This window comes from Moschus berezovskii, chromosome 5, assembly GCF_049115385.1.
Source record: "Moschus berezovskii isolate FMDL1 chromosome 5, NW_MosBer_1.0, whole genome shotgun sequence".
Classification (NCBI taxonomy): domain Eukaryota; kingdom Metazoa; phylum Chordata; class Mammalia; order Artiodactyla; family Moschidae; genus Moschus; species Moschus berezovskii.
The window spans coordinates 80,618,923-80,635,527 of NC_142464.1; the positions used below are offsets into that span (position 1 = coordinate 80,618,923).

Below are 16,605 nucleotides of genomic sequence, written 5' to 3' on the forward strand. Positions count from 1 at the left end.
TTGGGAAATGTTGGTGGGAATGCAAATGGTGCAGCTGCTATGGAAAACAGTATGGCAATTACTCAAAAAAGCCACAGAATTATCATACAACCAAGCACTCCCACTCGTAGGTAACCCCTTCCTTGACTCCTAATTCCTGGCAAACACTAATTGTTTTCTTTATCATTTTGCTGTCCATGAGATATAAACAGAATCACACAGCGCAGTACTTTTTGTGCCTGGCTTAGCAAAATTCACTTAAGATCATCCCTGTCTCGTAGGCTTCCCAGGTGGCACTAGTGGTAAAGAATCTGCCTGCCAATGTGGGAGACTCAGGAGATGTTGGTTCAATCCCTGGAAGAGGAAACGGCACCCCACTCTAGTATTCTTGCCTGGGAAATCCCATGGACAAGAGGAGCCTGACAGGCTACAGTCCATGGAGTCCCAAAGAGTCAGACACAACGGAGCAATTGACTACAAACGCACACTTATCTTGTATGAATCAACAGTTTGCCCCTTTTTATTATTCAGCTGTATTTCATCGTACGGGTATATCGGTTTGTTTCTTCATTCACCTGTTGAAGAATATTCATAAGGATGATCCTTGAATTTCCCTTTCCATTACTAAATAATTAAAATTCCATTCCTAGATGAGTATAGTTTTGTGTTAATATTTGTTTGAAATTTGCTGTTTACGATGTACTACTATTTATAAAATCACTTCACAAACTAAAAGACCTCATTTTCTGACCTGCTATGTAAGTTTTCTGCAAAGTCGACTTGATTAAAAATTTTGAAATTATAGGGTGTTTAAAACCTAAGTATCAACTTCTACATATCATGACTACATCTTCTAAACTTCTCATGTCATTTTAACCATTTTTAAGTGTGCAGTTGGTGGCAACCATCACCACTGTCTCCAAATCTTTTCTGTCATCCCAAACTCTGTAACTACTAAGTAAAAACTCTTCATTATCCCCTCACCGCAGTTCCTGGAAAGCACTGTTCTACTCGCTCTGGGTTTTTTAGGTTTTTGAGGTTAAAAATGCTTCCTTTATTACATAAAGTCAGTACTGCTCCTTCCAAATCCCACTGTTTTTCTGCATTTCTAGGTTGTTCAGTGTGATGCCTATGGTGTGAAGAACAGTTACTTCCAGGTGTCCTCAGCGTGAGAGTTGTCAATCATACCTGCTCCCAGAATTACAGTTGCAAGCTACTCTAGCAGAGTAATAAGTTCTCCCAGGCCCTAGAGTAAACCTATTGTTCTTCCATACTTTATAGTACCAGAAGCAACAAAGTTCTGAAGGAGATACAGTTAATTAGACAGCATGGAGTTGCAGTCTGTCAATATACCACCCTCACTGTTTCCATTAACAAAGTGGGTTACACTGGAGCCCGGATCTGCTTTATGATTCACTGTTACAAGTCGGTGCACATTCTCCTGATTTCTAGGGCGCAAGGTCACTATCAGAACAGCCTCCTGACCAGACCTGGGAGTGAGCGGCCCCAGGTCCGGGAGCAGCTCTGCAAGATCAGTGCTGGTTTTAAGCCTCCACCATCTCAAGGCGGTCTCCAGCACACGTCCGGTGAATTACCAGGTTAGCATTTTATGCTGTAATATGTTGTGAGGAGAATTATTTTCCATTATGCAGTTTAGCTCAATGAAATAAATAAATTTGGGCCAAAATTACAACCAGATTATGATCAATTCTCTAAGCAAAAAATAAACAAAGTAACTGTTGAGGTTAACAAAGATGCAATGATTCTCTTCTTGTGGCCTTCTATTGGTTTGTGAACTGCACTATTAAAAATCATGAGCTTTAACAAAAATCTCTGTAACAAACCAATGCATCCAAACATGCATTTGGCCAGTAAGAATTTAATTTCACACCGATAAAATTTTAGAGTTTACATTTATTTAGGGCCATTTGCACATGTTCATAGAATAGTTTACCCCCACAAATGACAAGACAGCTCCCCTTCAGCGAGTCCCTATATTCTGCTTTACTAATATATAGCAAGAGGATAACATTAAACATGGAAACTCTTGATTTGTGGCACCAGATGATAGTCTACACAGGACATCCTTCAAAAGCTACAATTAGGGATCCACCTAGTTTTATAGCAATACAAGCCCGATTGAGGTCTTCTGGCCTATTTGCTTGACATTCGTTTTATGCCTTGGAACTTCTTTTTGATGGCATCCTGGGAGCTCGCATAGATCATTTTACTCTTCAGAGGAGATAGTTCTGGTGCCCACAGGAAAAACATCAACTCCTCTTTTCTGGATTCCTTTTGTTTCAAAGCTTGCATCATACAGAGCATAGCAACAATTTTTTTCAGGAAACATCCCCACAAAATGTTTGAAAGTATCGGTTATGGTGAAACCAACATCTCCCACCAAAATCTCCTTGCCTTCCTCCACAACGATGCACTTTTTGTCTGCACTGAGACAGAAGATGACAGCCTTTCTTGATTTCTTCTGGTGGCAAGCACTTCCGAACTTTCCTGTCATAAAAAATGCGACATACTTCATCAGCAACTTGCACTCCTGAGGCTATGTTTGCAGCAGCAGTTGCAAAGTGTGGAGAGGGAACCGGCTGGCACAGAGTCTAGGGAGCGTCCTCCTCACAGCAGTTGGGTGAGCCTCCCGGAGGGCGGGAGGGCATCTTGGGCCTTCTCTCTGGTTTTTGTTTGCTTGTTTTGGTGTTTTTTTTTTTTTTGGCCAGTGCAATGCGGCATGAGGGATCTTGGTTCCCCGACCAGGAATCAAACCCTTGCATTGGAAGCTCTGAGTCTTAACCACTGGACAGCCAGGGAATTCCCTCTACTCTCTGCTCCTATGAGTTTTACTATGTTAGATACCTCATATTAGTGTAATCATGTGGTATTTGTTGTTCTGTGAATGGTTTATTTCACTAAGCATAATGTCCTCAAGGTTCGTCCATACTCCTATGTGTATAAGAACTGTCATTCCTTTTGAAGGCTAAGTAACATTCCATTGTACTACTTCTTTATCCATTCATATGTTGATGGACATTTAGATATTTCCACATCTTCAGTTCAGTTCAGTAGCTCAGTCGTGTCCGACTCTCCGCGACCCCATGAATCACAGCACGCCAGGCCTCCCTGTCCATCACCAACTCCTGGAGTTCACTCAAACTCATGTCCACAGAGTCGGTGATGCCATCCAGCCATCTCATTCTCCGTCATCCCCTTCTCCTCCCGCCCCCAACCTTTCCCAGCATCAGAGTCTTTTCCAGTGAGTCAACTCGTCGCATGAGGTGGCCAAAGTATTGCAGTTTCAGCTTTGGCATCAGTCCTTCCAGTGAACACCCAGGATTGATCTCCCTTAGAATGGACTGGTTGGATCTCCTTGCAGTCCAAGGGACTCTCAAGAGTCTTCTCCAACACCACAGTTCAAAAGCATCAATTCTTCGGCGATCAGCTTTCTTCACAGTCCAACTGCTATTGTAAATAAGTAATGCGGCAGTGAACATAGAGTTGCTAGTATCTTTTCAAGATTCTGATTTCAATTCTTCTGGAAAAATACCAGAAGTGGGACTGTTGGATCATACGGTAGTTCTATTTTTAATTTTTTGAGAAATCACCATACTGTTTTCTATAGTGATTACACCATTTTTCATTCTCAACAACAATTATTTACAAGGATTCCAATTTTCCCATATCTTTGCCAATACTTGCTGTCTTTTGATGTTTTGCTAACAGCCATCCTAACCACATCCTATGGTTTAGTTTGCATTTCCCTGACAATCAGTGACCTTAAGCATCTTTTCATATAGCTGTTGGCCACTTGTACATCTTCTTTGGAAAAATATCTATTTAGTTCTTTTGTCCATTTTTAAATATGGTTATTTGCTTTTTTGCTATGAATTGCAACAGCTTCTTACACATTTTGGATAATAAGCTCTTATCACATAAATGGTTTGCAAAAATTTTCTCTCATTCTACCGGTTACCTTTTTAATTGGGAAAGGAGTACGTCAAAACTGTATATTGTCATCCTGTTTATTTAACACATGCAGAGTACATCATAGCAAAATACCAGGCTATATGACTCATAAGATGGAATCAAGATTGCCGAGAGAAATATCAATAACCTCAGATATGCAGATGACACCACCCTAATGGCAGAAAGCGAAGAGGAACTGAAGAGTCTCATGATGAAGGTGAAAGAGCAGAATGAAAAAGCTGGCTTAAAACTCAACATTCAAAAAACTAAGATCATGGTATCCAGTCCCATCACTTCATGGCAAATAGGTGGGAATAAAATAGAAACAATGACAGATATTATTTTCTTGGGCTCCAAAATCACTGCAGTGACTTCAGCCATAATATTAAAAGATGCTTACTCCTTGGAAGGAAAGCTATGACAAATCTAGACTGCATATTAAAAAGCAGAGACATCACTTTGCCAACAAAGGTCTGTATGGTCAAAGCTATGGTTTTTCCAGTAGTCATGTACAGATATGAGAGTTGGACTATAAAGAAGGCTGAGTGCTGAAGAACTGATGCTTTTGAATTACAGTGCTGAAGAATACTCTTGAGAGTCCTTTGGATAGCTAGGAGTTCAAACCAGTCAATTCTAAAGGAAATCAATCCTGCATATTCATCGAAAGGACAGATACTGAAGCTGAAGCTCTAATACTTCGGCCACCTGAGGCAAAGAGCTGACTCACTGGAAAATACCCTGATAATGGGAAAGATTGAAGGCAAATGGAGAAGCGGGTGACAGAGGATAAGATGTTTGGATGGCATCACCGACTCAATGAACATAACTCTGAGCAAACTCTGGGAGATGGTGAAGGACAGGGAACCCTGGCATGCTGTAGTCCATGGGGTTGCTAAGAGTGGGACATGACTTAGCAACTGAACAACAAGGAAGAGACATGAAAACTAAAAGCACCACTGTCTCCTGATTGAATCCAGGAACAGAAAAAGGACAGTGGAAATAATGGGGAAATCTAAAGAGTCTGTAGTTCAGTTTACAGTTACTTATTAGACTAATCTTAATTCTTAGTTTTGGTCACTGTCTCGTGGCTGTATGAGATGTTAGCATATGGGGAGACTGCATAGACAGTATTATTGGAACCGTCTGTACCATCTCTGCAACTCTTCTGTAAGCCTAAAATTATCAACATAAAAAGTTAAAAAAAAATTTAGCTTCAGCAAAACACGGGGTATACTCAGCAATAATGTAATTCAAATAAATGGGTCTAAATCTCAGGTCACTGAAACCCAAAATAAAAACATGTCATCAATATCCAGTTATTACTTTTCACCCACACAGTTTGAATGTCCAAGTTTTCCAAACTAAAATCTCACGAGTCATGAAGAGTGAGTAAATATCTACTTTTACACCTTCAGGAACACAATTCTGTATTTAAATTTAGATTCTAAAATAAATAAATAAATTTAGATTCTATGAGAAAGATAAACTTAACTTAAATCATGTTTATTTATACTACTTCTTCCCAGTTGTAAATTCACTGTTAAGGACTGTCTGTAAGCAGACAAGAATTTCAGCTTGGAGTTATAGGAACTTACATGGCTATGATACATAGTAGTGTTGAATCCTCCCAGACTAAAATGGTATAGGTGGATTCAAGGCAATGGCATAAGCACAGAAAACACTGTCAGAAATGTCTGATGCCAAACATAATGAGTATTTGTAATACAGCACTTTATTTTTTAGGATACTCTGAACTGCTTTATATCTTAAAATGCCTAAAAATCAATACTTCTTTTTACTTTATAGCAGGTTTATAAAATGTTCTTTAGAGGCTTAAAAACAACAAAGTGAAGTGAAGTCGCTCAGTCGTGTCCGACTCTTTGAGACTCCATGGACTGCAGCCTTCCAGGCTCCTCCATCCATGGGATTTTCCAGGCAAGAGTACTGGAGTGGGTTGCCATTTCCTTCTCCAGGGGATCTTCCCGACTTAGGGATTGAACCCGGGTCTCCCACATTGCAGGCAGACGCTTTACCCTCTAAGCCACCAGGGAAGCCTAAAATGTAAATCCAATTTACCTATACTACAAAAAAGTATATTAAACTCTTAACAGAAGTAGAGAAGGTCCACCTAAATTCTTATGGAAATTCATGTCTATATAATGGATTGCTTTGAAGTTTGCTCAAATATTAGTAAATTAACATTACAGAAAGCATTTTAATATTAAATAAATTTATTTATATTCAAAATCAAGTGTCTCAAACACATACCTCAAATATAACACATAATAGTTACTCAATGATTAATATTTCTTTAATTAATACATGAAATAAATTAAAGATTGTTTCACTAGACCAAAAGAAAATATGAATATTACAGCCAACTTTATTTAATCCCATTTTGTTTTCTAAAACTCCAAAATTAACGCAAGGATTAGGAAAGTAGAAAAATAAGAAAAATAATTTGGCCTAGTTCTTTTACAGTGTTAACTTATGTTTGCTTAAAATGATAGAAGAAAAGTGTCATTAAAAACACTGGCATAATCATATATCAGAAAAAAATCTTTTTTTATCTGTTTACCTCTCTGAGATTTTCTGGGCTTCTCTGCTTAGATTGAATGAACAATGTTTTCAGCTTTTCCAAATCTTTACTCTGTAAAACAAAGTGTATTTACATTGATCTGTCACCATGGACATAATTTCTTCTAAAAATTTGGAAAGGATTTATAGCCTGGGTAACAGAGTGTTACATTTATGTAATACTGACTTCTAACTCTGCACAGACATTTTATTGAAATAAAGAAACAGATTTACTTAAAACTACTGAAGCACTAAGTGTGGGATTCACGGGTCATGTTATATTGATAGACAAATTTGATTATAACTAAGACAACAGGACCATTAAAGCAAACTGAGAGGGTTTGTATGATGAAGTGATATTTCCTGTTATCAGTATGAGGGACCCCATGAGTGTAACTTACTCTCCTGTCAACTCAGTTGAACAGTGATCACATGCACCAGACTGTGAAACTACACACGAGTAGATGTTTCCTTTTTACCTACAGAATTCAGTTTCAAAATAGTGTTACTGACTGAAGGCTATCTTCTAAGACGATCCCCTGGAGAAGGGAATGGCAACCCACTCCAGTATGCTTGCCTGGAGAATCCCATGGACAGAGGAGCATGGTGGGCTACAGTCCATGGGGTTGCAGAGTCAGACAACTGAAGTGATTGAGCATGCACACCTACTATAATGTCCAATAAATAGTTGTTGAAAAGGAAGTTGTTTCCTTTTTTAAAAAATACAAACAATAATAGGATCAATATTACTGCACACACAAATCTGTGCACTTATCCAATTATTCCTGTGGCATAAATTTCGAAAATTGGAATGGCAGAGACAAAGGTATGCACATTTTGAACTGTAAAGCATATTGCCAAACTGTCCTCCAAAATCCCTGTAGAAATTTATATTACTACCATCAACAGATAAAAGTGTCCGTTTCTTTTTTATCTTTGAGATACTGCTCGTTATCACCCTTTAAAAAAAATTTTTAACCAGAATGATGTCATTATCATTCATCACTTTTACAATTAGAAAAAAAATTTTTGAGATATTACAGGTTTTGCTATTCTTAAAACTTGTTGTTTAGTCACTAAGTCATGTCCGACTCTTTGCGACCCTGGACTGTAACATGCCAGGCCCCTCTGTCCATGGGATTTCCCAGGCAAGAATACTGGAGTGGGTTGCCATTTCCTTCTTCAGGGAGTCTTCCTGAACCAGGGATTGAACCCACATCTCCTACACTGGCAGATGGATTCTTTACCAATAAGCCACCAGGGCAGCCGGTTCTTAAAACTAGATAGCTATTAATTAGCATGAAGTTAAGAAATACTAACCAAGTTATGTTTAGAATAATTGCTCATGCTGAATAACAGTTCACTGGCTGAATGGTTTTTTATGTTCAAGTAAAATAGTGCCCATTCTTCTGCTCAACTCTTTTCAAGGTACCTGAAGGAGAGACAAAATAAGTTTATTGTTGTTGAGTTGCTAAGTTGTGTCTGACTCTTGGCGACCTCATGGGCTGTAGCCTGCCAGGTTCTTCTACCCATGGGTATAAGTAAATAGAAAAGGGTATATAATAAGTACTTACTTGATGGAGAATAATGTAAAGATGAACTGACTGGAGTAGAACATACATTAGTGTAAGTTAAGATGAGGGGAAAATTCTAAGGTGTGGGTTCAAAGGACAGGATGGAATTGGGAACTAACAAGGAGGTGGTACATGTTGCTCTGACAAATGAAGTTGAAAGGTGCTGTCTTGCTATTCTAGAATTGCATTTCCAAAAGCTTACACCCCAAACTCAGTGTGTCCAAAAGAAAACGCATATTCTATGCCTCTTTTTCACAGAACATTCAGCTAATTGTGGATCCAGGCCATGATGCTATAGCTAGACTTGTATGTAGATACAGTTCATACAAATGGAGATGAGCTATAAATACTCACTGGATTTCAAAGATTTAGTACAGAACAATGTAAATACAATATGCCACTGTAATTTTTATATAGATTACCTATTAAAATGAGATTTTGGAGACACTGAGTTGAAAACATATTACTACAAAATAATTTCACTTATTTGCTTCCCTCTCTCCTTTTTTTAAAATGAGGCCACTGGAAATTTAAAATTAAATGTGAGACTCACATCTGTGACTTGCATTATATTTCTATTGGACAGCAATGATCTAGACCATTGAGATCTAGATTGCTAAGATCAAGGGCTAGATTATGAAGCTAACCATCAGTTGCTGTGCTCTAAGAATCTTCCATAAAGGAGCAAAGAAGTGAGAGGTGAAAAGAGTTAGCAGTGAACTGCGTTTGGCTTGAACTTTGAGGAATCAAAAAAGGGGATTTCCAGGCATGGGAGAAAGGCTCATAAAGCAAAGATAGAAAACTAGGTTTTAAATGCCGGATTATCTAGAACATCTGCTCTCACTGTGTTATATCTGCTTCTTTTGCCAGAGCTTTCAGCAGTGCCTCAGAACATTCTAAACATGTCTGAGCTGGACCACAAGGTAGCAAACTTGAGCCAAAGGGTTAAAAGGGGAAAGTATGTCTCCTGTATCCAGCAGCAGCCAGTAAGAGAACCAAGAGGGCATGAACTTGAAGAGCAGAAATCAGTTGCCCCACCCCCCAGGAGATTTCCTTTTCCAGTACCTGACTGGGAGTTCTGAGTTTGGGTGGAGGTTTATTTGTATATTTTTATTTAGGCTGTGCATTTCAAGGATGGCATCACTCCCTCACAGGGCCTCCTTTAATTGTAACAACACCCCTGGCTATCCCAAAGTTTACCTGAAACTCATCAAAATTTGCCACACACATGGAATCTTTGCCTTGATGCCAAAGTTGTCATCAGTGTCCAGCTTTGTATCCATCTTCTTTATTACATGCAGATAGCAGGCTGGCTGGCCCTAGTTACGTCAATTTACCTCATGCTCTTACCCAGTGGAAATCCCTGCATGCCTGTGCTCAGGCATGCCCAACTACTGAAGCTCATGACCTCTGAGGTTTTTTTCAACTTTATGTCACTAAAACAAAAGCATTGGTTGCCTGGAACCAGAAAGAGGCTGAAGAAACTTTGAAAAGTGATGTACCTTTTCATTATTTTGATTGTGGTGACGGTTTGTGGGCATATGCATAAAACAACTTATCAAAATATACACTTTCACCATGTCAAATTATACCCCCATAAAGCTGTTAAAAACAGTATTAACATATCTCCTTCTCATAATCAGGTTCATCGATCAAGAAATCAATGAATACTCATCTATCACCTACTCTGGCCACCTCCATCCCTGGTAGAAATAGTGTTTTTCTGACCAAACAGCATCTAAAAGAAGCCATACTGTTATTTCCTTTATGTAAATAAAATAACATTTTAGCAGCATAACTTCCTTTATATATCTCTTTACATATTAACCAGAAGAGAACGTCATCTGATACATATATGCTTAAAACTGATGGATTCTATTTCTATAGAATTCCTGCTAGGAAATTAAGAATAAAACTCTGAAAACTTCACAACCGAGTACAGGCATACTTCATTTTATTGTACATCACAGATACTGGTTTGCTTTTTTTCCCAAACAAATTGAAGGCTGTAGCAACCTTGCATTGAGTAAGTCTATCAGCAAAAAGATTACTACTTGCTGAAGGCTCAGATGATGGATAGCAATTTTTAGCGTTAAAGTACTTTTTAATTAAGGTATGTACATTATTTTGGACATACTGCTTCTGCACACTTAACAGACTACAGTATAGTGTAAATATAACTTCTTATGAACAGGAAAACAACAAAAAATTCATGTGAATCAGTTTATTGTGATATTTGATTTATTGCTGTGGTCTGCAACCGAACCCAAGGTATGCCTGCTGCAGAGCAGAGCAGTTGTCTCAGGTTGAGATTCACAGAAGCACACCCTGAGACAAAGACTCGTGTGCAATGATGGGAGGTTCTCAGGTGGAAACTATAAGGAAATGGGGCGACCAGGACAGCCAAAGGCAAGAAGCAAAGATGTGGGCCCAGCTGTAGCCCACCCCAGCCTGATCCCTTAGGCAGCTGTAGACCATGAATGCACTGCAAAGCGGTTCCCCTTGGAGCAGGCACGTGCCCTCCTAGCAATCCTTAGCTACAGAGCATCACCAAAAGCCTTGGGATGTAACCGCTGGGGCTTTTCCCGGCAAGGCAGCCTCCATCAGTGAGGGCAATTCTTGAAAGGAGGTGCAACTGTGAGCTGTTAGGAGCCTATAGTCATAGCAGCTGGAGAATGGGGGCATTTACCCACTTGAAAAACTCTTGTTTTCGTTTTCTCATCTGTTAAATGGGACTATAACAGCAGCAGCTAATTCATATACTCATCAAAACTAAATAATAATACATTAAAGCTCTCAAAAGAGCACTCGGTATTAAATAGTATATGCAATTCACTTAGAATCGCACATAGCATATACTCAATAAATATCACAATGTTATTGCTGCTGTTGTCTTTTCAGAGGTGGCCACACCAGGCCTCTCATTGCCCAGGTGCAAGCCAATGCCCTACACAGCTGCACACCCAGGAGTGAGATTTTTGCCCAAGCATCTGACATTTTCTCCAAGTTCAGAATCAAGTAAGAATAACTTTCCTCTTTCTCCTCAAAGAGGGGGAAAGGTGCAACCTCAACATCAGCTGATTTTTATTTCTCTGGGAGGTCCTCAATAGATGGTTTTCACCTAGTGTCAGAAAAACCAAACTAAACACAACCCCCCCCCCTCACCTACACTGTGTGGCCCCAACTATGAAACCTGTCTTCCTTAAGCAGCAGGGAGTTCCCACACCACACACCATACTTGGAGCATCATTTAAATCCCAGGGACCAATTCTTGCGTTCTCCAGGGGCAAACAGAAATATTAGACTCTTGCTTTGCTTCTCCTAATTTTGGAAACCAAACTGACATCTTTTTCGTATCTGACTGAAGAAACTGGGATGGGTCAGCGTGGACTAGACAGGGTTCCCAGGAGAGAGCAGGAACTGCCAGAGAACTCGAGAAGGGGACTGGCCTCGCTGAGACGGCTGGTGCGCCTCCGGTCCGGCGCCGTTTCGGAACCAGGGGAAAACGCCGTGGGAGAGGCGGCCCTGGCCGCTGCAGGCACCTGGGCGGCTGTTACCTTTTCACGCACCGGGTCAGTCCGTAGACGTGCTCCAGGATGTTGGCCGCCCGCGGGAGCCTTCCCCTGGCCCCCGCCGGGCGCGGCCGGGACGAATCCGAGGGGCTCGGAACCCGGCCTTGGTCACCGGAGCCTTCAGACTCACCTTCCCCGCGACCGGCGCGCTCAGCTCCCCCTGAACAGGCGGCGGGGGCGGGCTCGCCTTCGGCCCCGCCTCTCGGCCGGGTTTCCTTCTCTTGTTTCTCAGTCGCCAGGTCGCTTCCAACACTCGGCGACCCGGTGCACTGTAGCCCGCCAGGCTCCTCTGTCCATGGGGATTCTCCAGGCAAGAATACTGGAGTGGGCTGCCATGTCCTCCTCCAGGGGATCTTCCTGACCCAGGGATCCATCCCAGGTCTCCTGCCTTGCAGGTGGATTCTTTACTGTTTGAACCACCAGGGAAGGCTTCACCCTTCCATAGGTGAATGTATTCACTCATCTGGAAGCTCTCCAAATGCTGCTGTTGGGGTTATGGAAGCTTCCTCAAGTAGGCACAATGAATTATTAACTCCGTTTTCATCCCCTCTCTCCTCTCTGGAGAAGTAGGGAGCCGGCTTGAAAATTTCAAGCTTCTAAGTATGATGTGGTTCTTTCTGGTGACCAGCCCTCATCCAGGAACCATGTAGGAGCCCACTGATTCAGTAGATTGAAAGATCCTTCTTAGTGCTTTTGTCCTTAGGAATTCACAAGGGTTTGGGGAGCACTGTGCCAAGAACCAGGGACAGAAACCAAAATCTATATTTTCTATTTTCTCATACACAGACTCTAGCCTATACCATATATGATGCATCAGATACACTAAATATTGCATTGAATTTATTAAAGAATGTCTACAGTGCTGTATAATTTCTAATAATGAGGAGTTTTATGTTGTCTGAGACCAGTCACTGAACATGTTAGAAACAATATTTTATCAGTCAAAAGTTTATTTAAATAAATTTACCTACTTCGCTTTGTCTCTGAGGGAAACATAAGTTTTTATTCCCTTCTTTTGCCATAACAGTAGTATACTGTTTAGAATATACATTGTTGTTAAGTGTATATGAAATATGTAGCTCTTATGTATCTCTTAAAACTGATTTATATTTTTTACCAACTTCCAAGAAGACATTTCATTATTAGAAAGTATGGAAACTAGTTATGCAAATGACAAATATTTTGCAAACATTCTAAGCTCCACAAATGTTTAATAGTAACAGTTTCATTGGCACACTTTCAGTTCAGTTCAGTTCAGTTCAGTCGCTCAGTCGTGTCTGACTCTTAGCGACCCCACGAACCACAGCACGCCAGGCCTCCCTGTCCATCACCAACTCCCGGAGTTCACTCAAACTCGTGTCCATTGAGTCGGTGATGCCATCCAGCCATCTCATTCTCTGTCGTCCCCGTCTCCTCCTACCCCCAATCCCTCCCAGCATCAGACTCTTTTCCAGTGAGTCAACTCTTCACATGAGGTGGCCAAAGTATTGGAGTTTCAGCTTCAGCATCAGTCCTTCCAATGAACACCCAGGATTGATCTCCTTTAGAATGGACTGGTTGGATCTCCTTGCAGTCCAAGGGACTCTCAAGAGTCTTCTCCAGCACCACAGTTCAAAAGCATCAATTCTTCGGCGATCAGCTTTCTTCACAGTCCAACTCTCACATCCATACATGACCACTGGAAAAACCATAGCCTTGACTAGACGAACCTATTAATTGGTTTCCATTTCATATTTTACAAGCCAATATCCTACATATGTATATGCTATTGGCACCTTTAATATGAAGATTCATATTATTGTTTTCCCAAACCAGCTGTGGAGTTTTATTGCATCTAAAAACAGATGTTAAGATTCAATGATATATTTAAGAGACAATACAAATCCTCTCCACAAAACTGTATTTTTTTCCCCTTTCCATTGCAATGAAAGAGCATGAAGATTCAAGTTGTCAATTTCCTTTCCTATAATAGTTTGAATGTCGAAGGACACAGTGATTTTTGTATCACTAACCAAAGGAGTGGACATTCTTTTGCTCAGAGTCCTCAGCTGTAGGGACTTTCTATGTCCATTATCCTAAAATGAGAGAACTGAATTATCTAAATTTCTCTCCAGCTCTGTAATTTTATTATTTTTAATACTGTATGTTCTACACAATGCCAAGAACAACCAACAGTAACATTTTCTAAAGATCATAAATATTAGAGGAAGAAATCAATAAGTAAGTATATTACATTGTGTAACATTTTCTTTACCATGCCATCATACCAGTTTTTAAAAGTTGTATTGTGTGATTCCACTACTCCTTCAATTTTGTACGTTTTTAGTACAGTACCTAGAAAAATTGCAAATTTGACAATATAAATACATTTTTTTATTTTTATTTTTTATTTTTTTATTTTACAATATTATATTGGTTGGTTTTGCCATACATTGACATGAATTCGCCCCAGGTGTTATAAATACATATTTTTTAAATCTCATGTTGGTATTCCCTTTTTAGATGGAAACTCACCTAAAACAGTAAATCAATGAAAGCCATTGTTGCTTGTATAATTCAACTTAATTTTTAAGAAGCAGTATGAAGCTGAAACTGCAATACTTTGGCCACCTCATGAGACGAGTTGACTCACTGGAAAAGACTCTGATGCTGGGAAAGGTTGGGGGCGGGAGGAAAAGGGGACGACCGAGAATGAGATGGCTGGATGGCATCACCGACTCTGTGGACATGAGTTTGAGTGAACTCCGGGAGTTGGTGATGGATAGGGAGGCCTGGCGTGCTGTGATTCATGGGGTCGCGGAGAGTCGGACACGACTGAGCGACTGAACTGAACTGAACTGAAACACAATCAAGATTTTTTTTAATGGGAGAGTATACGGGGATAAGTACAAAGATACCCACATCTCTTAAGATTTAAACTGATTCTGAACCTGATGTAGATCATGGTTATGAACATAGGTCTGTCCAGTTAGTGCTAAACATTCACTGAATTTTTGTACAAAATCGAATCTAATGAATCAGATCACATCCCTAGATACTGCAATAGACTTTTATCCTGAGGCTGATTTTTGACTCAGTGAATGGCACCACTCTGTCCACTTGTCCAATGAAAAGATCTGAAAATCATTCTCAACTTCTCCCCCTTTCCAGTCCCTCTCATATCCATTCTTCATGCAGCTACCAGAATGGTCTTTAAAAATGCAAATTTTTATATATGTCCCTCCCTTGCTAAAAACCCTTAAATGTTCCCAACTGGCCTGAGGATAAACACCTAACTTCCCTCCATAGACTTCCAAGGCTCTTTCCACTTGCCCCCCACACTTCCCTCTAGCCTCTCTTCTCTTCACCAAGTCCATCTCTCCATCTCCAGCCATGGCCTTTGCTCAGTTACTCTGACTTCCCCCAGGTACAAGAATGTCTTTTGGCCTACTCAACCTGAAATGCTCTTTTGCCCTTTCATCCCTGGCTAGCTCCTACTGTCCCACCAGGCCTCTGATTTGATGACTTCCTCTAAGTAGTCCCACTGCCTTCATAACACCATACCGTAACCCCACTACAGCCCTTAGCATACAGTATTGTAATCACCCGTTTTCCTCCATTTGGCCACTAGACTAAGCCTCTCACCTGTATGCCCTGGAGGAAGCTGTGTGTAGTAAGAACCCAAGCTTTCAAGTCAGAAAGACCAGTTCCTGCAAGTATAAGTTGTGTGTACCTCAACAAGTTTTTCGGAGAAGGCAATAGCAACCCACTCCAGTACTCTCGCCTGGAAAATCCCACAGACAGAGGAGCCTGGTGGGCTGCAGTCCATGGGGTCGCTAAGAGTTGGACACAACTGAGGGACTTCACTTTCACTTTTCACTTTCATGCATTGGAGAAGGAAATGGCAACCCACTCCAGTGTTCTTGCCTGGAGAATCCCAGGGTCGGGGGAGCCTGGTGGGCTGCCGTCTGTGAGGTTGCACAGAGTCGGAAACGGGTTCAATTCCTGTGTTAGGAAGATCCCCTGGAGGAGGGCATGGCAACCCACTCTAGTATTCTAACCTGGAGAATCCCATGGACAGAGGAGCCTGGAGGGCTATGGTTCATAGGGGCACAAAGAATCAGACATGACTAAAGCAGTTTAGCATGCACTCATACAAGCACCTCAGTTCAGTTCGGTTCAGTTCAGTCGCTCAGTCATGTCCGACTCTTTGCAACCCCATGAATCACAGCACTCCAGGCCTCCCTGTCCATCACCAACTCCTGGAGTTCACTCAAACTCATGTCCATCAAGTCGGTGATGCCATCCAGCCATCTCATACTCTGTCGTCCCCGTCTCCTCCCACCCCCAATCCCTCCCAGCATCAGACTCTTTTCCAGTGAGTCAACTCGTCGCATGAGGTCAGGAAGCAACAGTTAGAACTGGACATGGAGCAGACTGGTTCCAAATAGGAAAAGGAGTACATCAAGGTTGTATATTGTCACCCTGATTATTTAATTTATATGCAGAGTACATCATGAGGAACGCTGGGCTGGAAGAAGCACAAGCTGGAATCAAGATTGCTGGGAGAAATATCAATAACCTCAGATATGCAGATGACACCACCCTTATAGCAGAAAGTGAAGAGGAACTCAAAGGCCTCTTGATGAAAGTGAAAGAGGAGAGTGAAAAGTTTGGCTTGAAGCTCAACATTCAAAAAATGAAGATCACGGCATCTGGTCCCATCACTTCATGGGAAATAGATGGGGAAACAGTGGAAACAGTGTCAGACTTTATTTTGGGGGGCTCCAAAATCACTGCAGATGCTGATTGCAGCCATGAAATTAAAAGACGCTTACTCCTTGGAAGGAAAGTTATGACCAACCTAGATAGCATATTAAAAAGCAGAGACATTACTTTGCCAACAAAGGTCCGTCTAGTCAAGGCTATGGTTTTTCCCATGGTCATGTATG

The 16,605-nt window shown here is 41.0% G+C and overlaps 1 protein-coding gene and 1 pseudogene across 7 annotated transcripts in view; both read right to left on the reverse strand.

Annotated features, from left to right (window-relative positions):
* NMU (neuromedin U) overlaps positions 1–11,822 on the reverse strand; it is a 183,202-nt gene extending 171,380 nt beyond the window's left edge. For 3 of the 7 annotated variants that reach the window (XM_088836059.1, XM_088836054.1, XM_088836057.1), the window contains exons 1-2: positions 11,660–11,822; positions 7,849–7,960 (exon numbers count right to left, since the gene is read on the reverse strand). The gene's annotated coding sequence lies outside the window, so the exon portion shown is untranslated. The remainder of the gene's footprint in view (positions 1–7,848; positions 7,961–11,659) is intronic. The other 4 variants (XM_088836061.1, XM_088836058.1, XM_088836060.1 and 1 more) reach the window with 2 other exon arrangements.
* LOC129561828 (destrin-like) lies at positions 1,893–11,338 on the reverse strand (annotated as a pseudogene).
* Positions 11,823–16,605: the final 4,783 nt, after the last annotated feature.